Source organism: Furipterus horrens, unplaced genomic scaffold (genome assembly GCF_987537825.1).
Source record: "Furipterus horrens unplaced genomic scaffold, mFurHor1.1.pri manual_scaffold_1, whole genome shotgun sequence".
NCBI lineage: Eukaryota > Metazoa > Chordata > Mammalia > Chiroptera > Furipteridae > Furipterus > Furipterus horrens.
This window is the reverse complement of record NW_028327171.1, coordinates 110,534,326-110,545,045: the sequence shown is the minus strand read 5'-3', so window position 1 is coordinate 110,545,045 and position 10,720 is coordinate 110,534,326. Positions and strand designations below refer to the sequence as shown.

Genomic DNA, 10,720 nt, shown 5'->3' with positions numbered 1-10,720 from the left:
AATTTAAACAATAAGAAAAATGTCTTAACTATTAGTTATGTAGTTGCTATTTCCAGTGCTCATTTTTTTGCAGAGATCAATATTTCTATATGGTATTATCTTCCTCCCATTTGAAGGACTTTTAACATTTATTATAGCTTAGATCTGTCTGCTGATGATGAATTTTTTCAACTTTTATATGTTTAAAAAGTTTATTTAGCCTTTATTTGAAAAGATATTTTCACTTTCTGATCCGCCATCTATGGTGGAACCAATGCCAAGATGCAGATTTTCATGAAAACACTTACAGAGAAGACCAGCACTGTCGAGGCTGAACCCTTGTATACATAAGAAATTGTCAAGGCCAAGATCCAGGGTAAGGAATTCCTCCTGATCAGCAAAGACTGATCTTTGCTGGCAACCAACTGGAAGATGGATGTACTTTGTCTGACTGCAAATTCCAAAGAAGTCCACTCTTCATCCTGTGTTGAGACTTGGTGGTGGTGCTAAGAAAAGGAAGAGGAAGTCTTTAAACACCACCCCCAGAAGAATAAGCATAAGAGAAAAAAGGTTATTAAGCTGACTGTACTGAAATACTACAAGGTGATGAGAATGGCAAAATCAGTCGCTTTTGTTGGGAGTGGCCTTCGGGTGAATGTGGTGCTGGAGTTTTTATGGCTAGCCACTTTGACAGATATTATTGTGGCAAATATTGTCTGACCTATTGCTTTAACAAACAAGAAGATAAGTAACTGTGTATGAGTTAATAAAAGACATGAACTAACAGCCAAAAAAAAAAAAAAGGACATGAATTAACAATAAAGATACTTCCATTGGAAAAGAATTCTAGTTTTTTCTTTTAGATCATTAATGATGTTGTGCCATTGTCTTCTCATTTCTACTGTTTTTGCAAGAATTTTCTATCATCTTTATCTTTGTTTCTCTATATGTAACATGTATCTCTCTTCCCCTCCCCAGCTACTTTTTTTTTTTTTTTTATAATTTCATGTGATGCTTTTAAACTTCTAATTGGAATATATGCTTTAAGAGTTTGAAATTTCCCTCTTCCTAGGAATTTCACTTCCCCAGCTACTTTTTAATATTTTCTCTTTATCACAGATTTTGGTCAGAATGATTATAATGTATGTTGATGTAGTTTCCTTCATGTGCCTTGTACTTGGAGGTTAGTGAACTTCTTGATCCTGTTCGCTTATAGTTGTTGTTTTCTAATTTAATTTAATTTTTCTATTACAGTTGTCCCATTTTTCCCCCCATTGCCCCCCCCAGCCCATTCCTTCTCCCACAGTCAACCCTTACCCCGTTGTCCATGTCCATGGGTTATTTATACTAGTTCCTTTACTAAACCCTTCTCCTACTTACCCCCCTTCTCTCCCTCTCCCCCTCCCCCCTGATAACTTACTCTGTTCCTTGTTCAGTTTTGTTCATTTATTTGTGTTGTTCATTAGTCGCCTATATTAGGTGATATCATATGGTATTTTTCTTTCGTTGCCTGGCTTATTTCACTAAGCATAATTCTCTCTAGTTCCATCCATGTTGTCGCAAATGGCAGGAGTTCCTTCTTTCTGCTGCATAGTATTCCATTGTGTAAATTAGCTTACAGTTTTAATCGAATTTGGAAAATTTCAGCCGTTATTTCTTCAAATATATATATTTTTTATGTTCCCAACTCTTTCCTTTCTTCAGACACTCTAATTATATATGTGTTAATGTAACAGAACCTCTGGGCCCTCCGATTGAAACAGAACCCACAGGCTGTTTTGTTAAGGGCCCGATTGCCCGCCGCCAGAATTATAACTCTCAATACCAGAGTGTAGTGAAAAGAAAAAGAATTGTTTATTTAATAGTTATATAGATTTAGATTATTTGCGGATTTCTGCCGTTAAGTCTTATGTTCCTTAAAACACCCACAAACACATATTTCTGCCTTCCCTTACCAAACCAGGCTAGTTTTAGAAAAGTTAGAGATACCCTTTCCCTACTTCCTAGACACAGTTCAGCTTTACCGGTAGCTGCCAATCATTCGATTCTGACTGGGGAGGCCTTGTCTGTGTTATGGTGCCCGCCAGCTTTTAATCCAGAACCGCGTGGATTCCCAGCCTTCTCAAATCCGCATGGTGTGTGTTCTTTTCAAAGCCGCATGGTGTACCTTCTCAAAATCACATAGAACACCCAGTTAAAATGTCTGCTGCTTATTTTTAAATCCCTGACTGTATCCTGTGACGCAGTGGGCATGGTACCCAGTTCTGACCATTCACAGAACCTCACACAGGCTCTGTGTGCTCTTTCCATACCATCCCCTGGCCCAAGACGCCTCCCATCTTCCCGGGCCTTGGATGCATCAAAGCCATTTGTGTAACAAAGACACCAGCCACCAGCCACAGGCATGTGAAGGCATCCTGAAAGCTGCTTCCTTTTCCCCATCCCCCAGCCTGCAGGCTCTGAGGACCCCTGGGTACCTCCATTCTGTAACATTAAGCCACTTGAAGTTGTCCCACTGCTCACTGATGATTCCTTCATTTAAAAAAGAATCTGTTTTTTCCCTCTCTTTCATTTTGGAATTCCTATTACTATGTCTTCACATTCGCCCAGTTTTCCTTCTCTGTGTCTAATCTGCCTTAAATTCCATTCAGTTTATTTTTTCATCTTATACAGTTTAGTTTTTATTCTGGAAGTTTAGTTAGAGTTTTAAAAATAGTTACAATTATTTTCATGTCTTTGTCTACAAAATCTAACGTGTCAGTTCTGGGTTGATTTTAATTGATTGCTTTTACTCCTCATGGGTTATAGTGTCTTGCTTTTTTGCATGCCTAGTAATTTTTTATTGGACACCAAACAATGTGAATTTTGTCTTGTTGGTTGCTGTGTATTTTTTCATTTTTGTAAATATTCTTGATTCAGGGATGTAGTTAAGTGACTTGGCAACAGTATGAGCCCCTTGGGTCTTGTTTTTAAGATTTGTTAGATGGGACCAGAGGTATGCTCAGTCTAGGGCTAATAATTCCCCACTGCTGAGGCAAGACTCGTTTGTGTATTCTACCCAGTGCATAGCTTTTCCAGCCTGGCAGTTAGGAACCGGTACTTTTCCCAGCCTGTGAGCACCAGGCATTGTTACTTCTAATTCTTTTGGGTGTTTTTCTTCCAAGCCTTGGGTAGTTTCTGCACATTCATATGATGGTCAGTTCTCAGCTGGATATTTGAGGGAGGCCTTTACAGGCCTTGATGGTGCTCTTTCTTTTCTGATGATCTGTTCTGTGAACTTTGGCCAACTGAGTCTCCCCAGGCTCTCAGCTCCATCTTTCCAACTCAGGGAGTTCTTTAGGGTCCTACTGATCCCCTTTCCCATGCTGTAGCTTGGAAACCCAGCTGTAGGGCTGAGCTCCTTTGTTTCCTGTCTCATAGGTAACACTGTCTTTTGTTTCCTGATGTCTGATGTCTTTAAACAATTTTGTGTATTTTATCCATATTTTTGTTGTTATTTCAGCGAGGAGGTTAAATCTGATCTCTGTTATTCCATCTTGGTCAAAGATGAGGATTTGACTTTTAATTCCCTCATTTCCACCTTTCCACCCGTTAACGCTTCCCATTATTCAGTCCATTCTAGATATATCTTAATTTTTCTTCAATCTTTCCAGTTTTACTTTGGTCAAACTCTCCAGTAATTGTCTAAATTTCTCAAGATGTCATTTTCCATTAGATACTTTTATCAAATTTATCTTTCTAAAGAAGTTACAGAACCTTGCGTCCTGATGCAACATAGGATTGGTTGCTTTCTATCATGATGCTTAGCTGTCATCTTGGGATCTGCCTTCAGTATCCTGACATTTCCTTCCCGGCCCTTCTGTGTCGCCTCTCCTATTTCCTGTATCTTGTGTTTTCTCCTTTGTCGGTCTACTCTAGTGTTGGTAGAGCACATCCTCTCAGTTGTCACTAGCCCAGCTGCTTTCCAGTTTCCAAAGTTTTGTTGTGGTGTCTTTACTGTTCTTCTCATCCATTTTTTTTAAATTGTAGTTTTGGTGGAGTTTTGGGAAGGAGTGAAATATGTGCATTTATGCAATCTACAGCCTTCTCCTGGAACCTCCACCTCTTTAAACATAGAGAATCCATGAATTTATTCAGTGTACAGTATACATTTAATGAATAAAACTCTAGCTCTCCCCTCCATGGGTCTGCATCCTGGAGCCAAGCAGTGTAGTATACAGTTGTGTATGGACTGAATCCTGGCTTCATCTCTTGCTTTCTGGGTGACCACAGTCACCGCTCCAGAACCTCAATCTCCTTATCTGTAAAATGGGAATAAGATAGGGTGGTTAAATCGTTCAATGAAAATGAATCTTTTAATAAAGAAACTACATAGTGTTTTCTTGAGAACCCAGGCCATGACTTCTCTTTCTATTTCCCCAAAACCCTATGTTTTCACTAAGGTACAAACATAGTAGGTACATGGTAAGTGACTGAGGAAAGGTATGGGGTGAGAGGTTTGGCCCAATCTCTCCCTTCAGCAGCTGTACCTCCTGGGAACCCTGAAGCCAAGGGCCTCATCTGGGTGTGAGAGCACTGGGTTCTTGTCCCTGCCTGTCTTGTGTATGCTGTGTCTTCTAATGAGGCAGGGTCTCCTCTCCGGGCCGCTGACCTTGCAGGGCTGCCTCTCCATGTCCACAAGAGAATTACCATCACTGTGAACTGTTGACCTCCCCCAACTCCTGGAGAGCCATTTCCTACGACAGGTTGTTAAGTGCCTTGGACCAGGCAAGTCCCTTTCAATATAGGGTTTTAGTTTCTCCATTGGTAAAATCAGTGGGCAGGATATGGTGGGGTCTAAAGTATCGTTAATACCTTAGAAGTCCCTGACATTTCTCTTACTCCCAGGTTCAGACCCTTCCTCTCTTGGGCCCCACAGCCTGCCCTGCACTGGTTGTTCTTAACTCTCAGGGTTCTGGTGTGGATAGGGTCCCCAGGGGATGAGCAGTCCCCTTTGTCAAATAAATGATTTACAATACACAGCTCTGGCTTCTTTCCCCACCCCACCTCCAGGGCCCAACAATAAGCCGCTTCAGCTCTAGGCTCTCCCCGAGGGGTGGGGGTGGGATGAGGCCTGAGCCAGCAGGCAGGGTGACTAGCTGGGTGGCCTCTGCCCAGTCCTGGAAAAGCTCTGGGAGTGGCTGGCTTCTGGGACTACATCCTTCCTGCTTTCCTGGGAGTCACTGCTGGGCCTTGGTGCTGTGATGATGCCTGGGCCAGAGGACTGGCGAGAGGCAGCAGTCCAGCATGTGTGGTGTGCATACACTGTGGTGTGCATACGCATGAGACCCAGACAGCTGCAGGAATTTATCCTCTGTCACACTCAAGTGATGTTTATGTGCGGGGGAGGGATGTGCTCCAGGAATGTATCTGGGCTCTCAGTGTCCTGTCTCTGGGTGTCATGGTTGGCATGCCAGTGTTTAGCTGGTGGAGCATGAAATAGTTACAAAATACTTTCAAGACCAAGTTAATACATGTGGGGAGGTGTTGAATTCAGTGTTGGTCTGTGTCATGGTGTTTAGTCAGATCCTTTCCTTTCATCTCTGAAAGTTACAGCTCCTTCACTGTTGTCTAAGGAGATGATGCATAGAAGGGTCCCTCTGTCTGACGTGTCTGCTCTGCCTTCCCTCCCTGTCACTCTGCTGTCCCCTTCCAGTCCTCTCCCCTGCTTTCCCTGCCTCCCTACCTCACCCCCTCTTTCCCTCTTCCTCCAACCCCTTTCTCCCATGAGAAGGAAAGGCAGATTCAAGACTCTTCTGCCTTTGGGATGGGCTATGTTGTCCCTGGGGCTGACGCGGCTTTGTGGGAGCAAAGTAGCTTAGTGGGTCTGGGACAGGAGTGGCTGTAAAGAGATTGGCAACCCCTCTTCCCATGAAGGTGCTTGCTTTACTGGATTTTTGAAGGAAATGGTAAGAGATAGAGTTGGACAAATAGGCAAGGAGTGTATCCTGATGGGCCTTGTATCTGGCTCAGTGAGGAGTTACAGCAGGGGAGTGGCTGTGTTCAGATGACGGTAATGACAGTAGGCAGCTATGTGCCAGGTGCTTGCTAGTCACTATCTCATTGAATCTACATTCTATGAAGGAGGTACTATTTATCCCCATTTTACGGATGAGAAAATTGAGGCTTAGGGGTTAAGTAATTTGCCCAAAAGTTGCCCAACTAGCAAGTGACAGCCAGGATTTCAGCCGAGCTCTGTCTGACTTTTGATCTCAATGGTATTGATGGGAGGAGTAATGGGGAGGCAGAAACAAGATTTTGTGGCATCCCAGTGAGGAAGGGTTTGATGGTTGGGGGGGCGGTAAGGGGTAAGGTCTCTAGCCTGTTTGGTGTTGGCTTATGATGTTTTCAGACAGGATATAGGAGCATACGTTAGCCAGGTTTAAGTGGGTGATGATGAGCTCGGTTTGGACATGCAGAATTTGTGATACCTATGCACCCTCCTGGTGGGGCTGTCCCGTAAATGTTTATAAATGTGGGTCTAGAGCTTCTGGAGCTCAGGATGGAGATAGACAGCACAGGGTGGTAATTGTAGTCATAGGAAAGAGGATGACCCCCAGGGAACAGAGCATTCATTGAGAAAGGAAGGGGGACTTCAAGTCTTAAAAAACACCAACACCAGCAGTTGAAGAGAAGGGTGAAGAGGCTTTAGTGCTAGACTCCGGGCCTGTGGGCGCAGCACCGCTGGCAAGTATGCCTCAGCCTTGCCTGTCCTCAGGACCTCAGATGCCAAGTTTCCCTGGGAGGGGGTAGGCCCCTGTGTCCTGGCGATGGAGAGGGTGTGAACAGCCATGGTGTCTGAATCATCCCCTTCTCTCCTTTGGCCCCTGGCCAGCCTCCTCCCCAGACCAGTGTGATGTCAGACCTGGGCTGACCCTAAGGGGTGGGCGTGCCTGCAGTTCCCTCTGGGATGAGGTCCTGAGGGGAGCCAGTCTGGCCTTGGTCCTGGTCACAGAGGGTGAGGTGAGGCTGACTGGGCTTGGTGGGACTGACATGTGGGGGCAAGATAATCCTCTGGCTCCGAGAGGAGCTATAAGCCCACACGCTCCCCCAACCCCGTGTGTTGTTTTCCCTCCAGGGCTTGGAGAAGAGGGAGGACAGAGGTGGGAGAGGGCTGGCTTGGAGGTGGGGTTGGCATATATTCCCGAGAATACGGTAGATTGTTTTGGAAAAATCCGCTTGGCCGGAAATTACATGTCATGTCTGCTCCTCAGTGTGGGTTTGTCACTTCACTGATGCTGTTGGAGAGGCTGGGGAGGGGGTGGACAGCAGGTTCCTGGCTACTCCAGGGTCCCTTTAGAGATAAGGGGGCAAGTTACAGACCAGACAGGTGTGTGTTTGTGGGCTGGATCCCCCAAATCCTAGAGGCAGGTTGGGTCCTGTGGATATCTTATAGCAAGATGGCTGGGGGTTACTAAGGGAGGAGGTAGGGACAAAGCAGCAAGGGGCAATGGTTTGGATCAGACCCTTTACCCAACCAGAAGAAGGAGTGGAACTGGCATCTTCAGCCTCTTTCTCCACAGTGTCTGACTTTGGGTTCTTGCAGCTGCTCTCAAAACTAGTTTCTGCCATAGCTGCAGTAAGATTCAGAGGGGCTTCTGCCTAGAGGAGACCTGCTTCCTGGCAGGGTCGTCCCCTATCCCTGCATGCTTCAGTGTAGAGAAGAAGGAGCTTGTGAGGAGAGTGAGCTTTGTGGAAAACACACCCAGTGCCCTCCTGGGGCCTCTCCTCAGCCTTGAGGTGAAGTGTGTCTGTCAAAGGGAGTGGGGGGGGGGGTGTCTCAGCCTCTTTCTCCTCCTCTGCCCCAGCCCCGGAAGGAGTGAAGGTGCCCTGAGCTCAGCCCTAAATACCTGGTACTATGGAGTCAGATGCCAGCAAAATAAGAGGGTATGTGGTGTGCCTTGAGGCCCTGGAGGCTGGAAGAAGAAAAGGAGCCTCTGCAGTAGGACTTCCTCTGCTAGCAATGGCCCAACCTGAGTGCTGGGTGAGAGTTCTGCGTGGCAGGTGTTGGATAAGCTCCCCTGCAGCGACTGTGAGCACTCAAGGCACTCTTCTGAGGCCAGAAAGGTCAGCCCTGGTACTCTTCCCTGCCCTTCCATGTGCACAGCCTGTTCTGTCTTGGGGGAGTGGGTAGGCAGGGAAATGTCAAGGCGGGCTGAGAAGAGGCACAGGGGTGGGGGCTGGGGCGGGGCTGGAGGCGTGGCTCCCACCACTGCCAGGAGTGGTCTGGGCAGGTCTGAAGCCCAGAGCGGAGTCAGTCCAGCAAGCTGAGTGGGTGGAGCAGCAGGGAGCCTGGCAGACGCCTCATTCTTGGAGCTCAGTGGAAGCTGGAAAGGTGGAGAGTTAAGCTTCAGGCCCTGTGTCTAGAGGGAGCAGTCTCAGGTTGAGTCAGGACAGGGGTGCTTCTCTTCTGTGAGCTTCTTAGATGGACACCCCCCTTATTATGGAATATGGGGACCCTTGAATCCCCAGTACCAAACTGTGGCTGTGGAGCTCTGGGGTGCTGGAGACATCCGAGTGGCTGCGGGGAGCTGTGATCCGTGGTCAGTGAAGGTGGGGCCTGGCACCTGGCTCTCTCTGGGGGTCAGCCTGTGGCACTGCACTGCAAGGGACAGGATTGGGGGAGGGGCTTGCCATGGTCCCAGCAGGAAAGACCGTGACCACCGGGGACCACCTGGGCTCTTGCCAGGATAGAAGGCTGTGGGGTGCATGCGGGGGTGGGAGCAAGGACCGGGACTCTTTTGGCTGAGGTGCATTAGCAGCCCTGCCCTTCTTGTAGACGCTAGAGGATGCTCAAGTCCCGGCCCCTCAGGACACAGGGCAGTGACGCTGCTGCAGCTGCCAGTGAGCTGGAGGGGCGGAGGCTGTTGGAGGACTCCGCTCCCCTCCCTGGCCTTAAGGCAGGGAGTTTGGGTTCCTGGGGGGAGAGATCTGCATTTCAACGCTTGACAGGGGGAGAGGAGGGACAGCAGGTAATGGGGGAAAGCACAGGGGATAGCCAGCTAGATAGCCAGCTACCCAGGCCCTAGCCCCCATCATCTGCTGGTTAGCTGAGGGTCCCTCCCTGCCCTCTGCAGCAGCCTCCCAGAAGTGAAGGAGTGTCTGTGCTCCTGGGCCCCAGCACAGATCCTGGGGGATAGGCTGGGTGAAGAATGGGTATTCCTGTGGGGAGTTAAGGGGGTGGGGTGAATCAGTGGTGAATTACTGATGCTGACATTTGCCTCAGTGTCTCTGGGCCCCCTGGATCTTAAGTAAGCTGCCCTTTGGGCTTTCTTTAACGCCCTATGAGAGCCCTGGAAGCACTAGGGTTTGGGTTTATTGCTTTAGAAAATAATGATCACACATATTTATGGGACCACTTCCCTTCCCCTTGGAGATCAAGCACTTTCTTTCTTGGCCGGCAGAGGGCAGTAGCTGACAGGACAAAGGTGGGCTGAAAGGTGGGGTGCTGTTTTCCAGGGCTGGGGTCCAAGAGCTGGCCTGAGCTCTGACCCCTGACCCCACTTTTCTTTATAGCCTCCTACAGCTAGATTGCTGAGGCTTGTTCTCACCTGTGGTCCAAGGGAGAGTCAGGCATGGAGTTCTGGTGGATTTGGGGCACATCTTTCAGGGGGTGGCCAGAATTTTTAATCTGGCCATGCAGATGCATCAGCCCCCCTTTTGCAGTAGAGGGAGAAATCCTGCTGAAATTGTCCCCCGAGATCAGGCCCCTGGGTTGCCTTCCCACTGGTACCTGGTGGGAGGTAGGCAGTAGGCTTCTCTGAGCTGTGGGCATTTTCTGCTGGGGTTTGGGGGGAAGTCAGCTCTGGTGGCCCTCGGCCTGACCGTACCTTGCCCATTATCTGTGGTCCCATACTCAGACTGGCAATTCACTTGGGACAGAGAAGAGGCTATACCTGGCTGACTCTACAAGCCTTGGATAGTGGTTGACATGGAGTGGGGAAAAGGGACTGATTGCTTGGGTGTGTCCCCTCCTGTCCCCTTCGGGGCCCAGACCAGGAAATGGCCATCCCTTTGGGTACCTCCTTGCTAGGAGGTCAAATACTGAGAGAGGCCCTAGAAAGAGAGCCTGGAATGCTGACTCCCCCCAAATTCTCACCCCAGCTGCCTGCCCCACCAGCCAGCTGGGACTGTCAGCACTGGTTGCCAGCTGGATATGGACAAGAGAGCAGTGTGCAAGAAACAGGGGCTCCCTGGGCATGGCTGGGGGATGCGGTGGGGGGCACTGAGGGAGCCTGAGAGTACTTTCTGCAGCTGTCAGGTGTGTCTGGGGGCAGTAGTGAGGGGGGTGTAAGAGCAGCTGGCGCCCTAGAGGAGGGGCAGAGGGATCATTTATCAGCTCTAGGAACATGGGGGGCCCACCGGGGCTTGATGGAGTGTCTCCAGTTCCCTTTAGTTGGTACTGTTTTCTGTGTGGGGAGGGTGCTACACAAGAGACATCCTATAGCCTGGAATCTTACAATTTGGGGGTGGGGGCAATCCCAGAAGGGTCTAGGGGCATATTTGTTTGTTTTGAGGGGGCTTTGGATCTTGGCCAGATGGTCTGGGAGGAGACACCCTGGGTGTTGTGGGCAGCAGACAAGGCAACCCTAATGAAGGGGGTAGAGATTCCTTAACCCCTCCACCCCTTCTCGGTCTTGGCTGGACCGTCCCACTCTGGCGGGCTGCCGGCCTCCTATTTCCGTCGGGCACCAGGGTAACA

At 48.6% G+C, this 10,720-nt stretch overlaps 1 pseudogene; it reads left to right on the top strand.

Annotated features, from left to right (window-relative positions):
* LOC150021708 (ubiquitin-ribosomal protein eS31 fusion protein pseudogene) lies at positions 1-771 on the top strand (annotated as a pseudogene).
* The last annotated feature ends 9,949 nt before the right edge of the window (positions 772-10,720 follow it).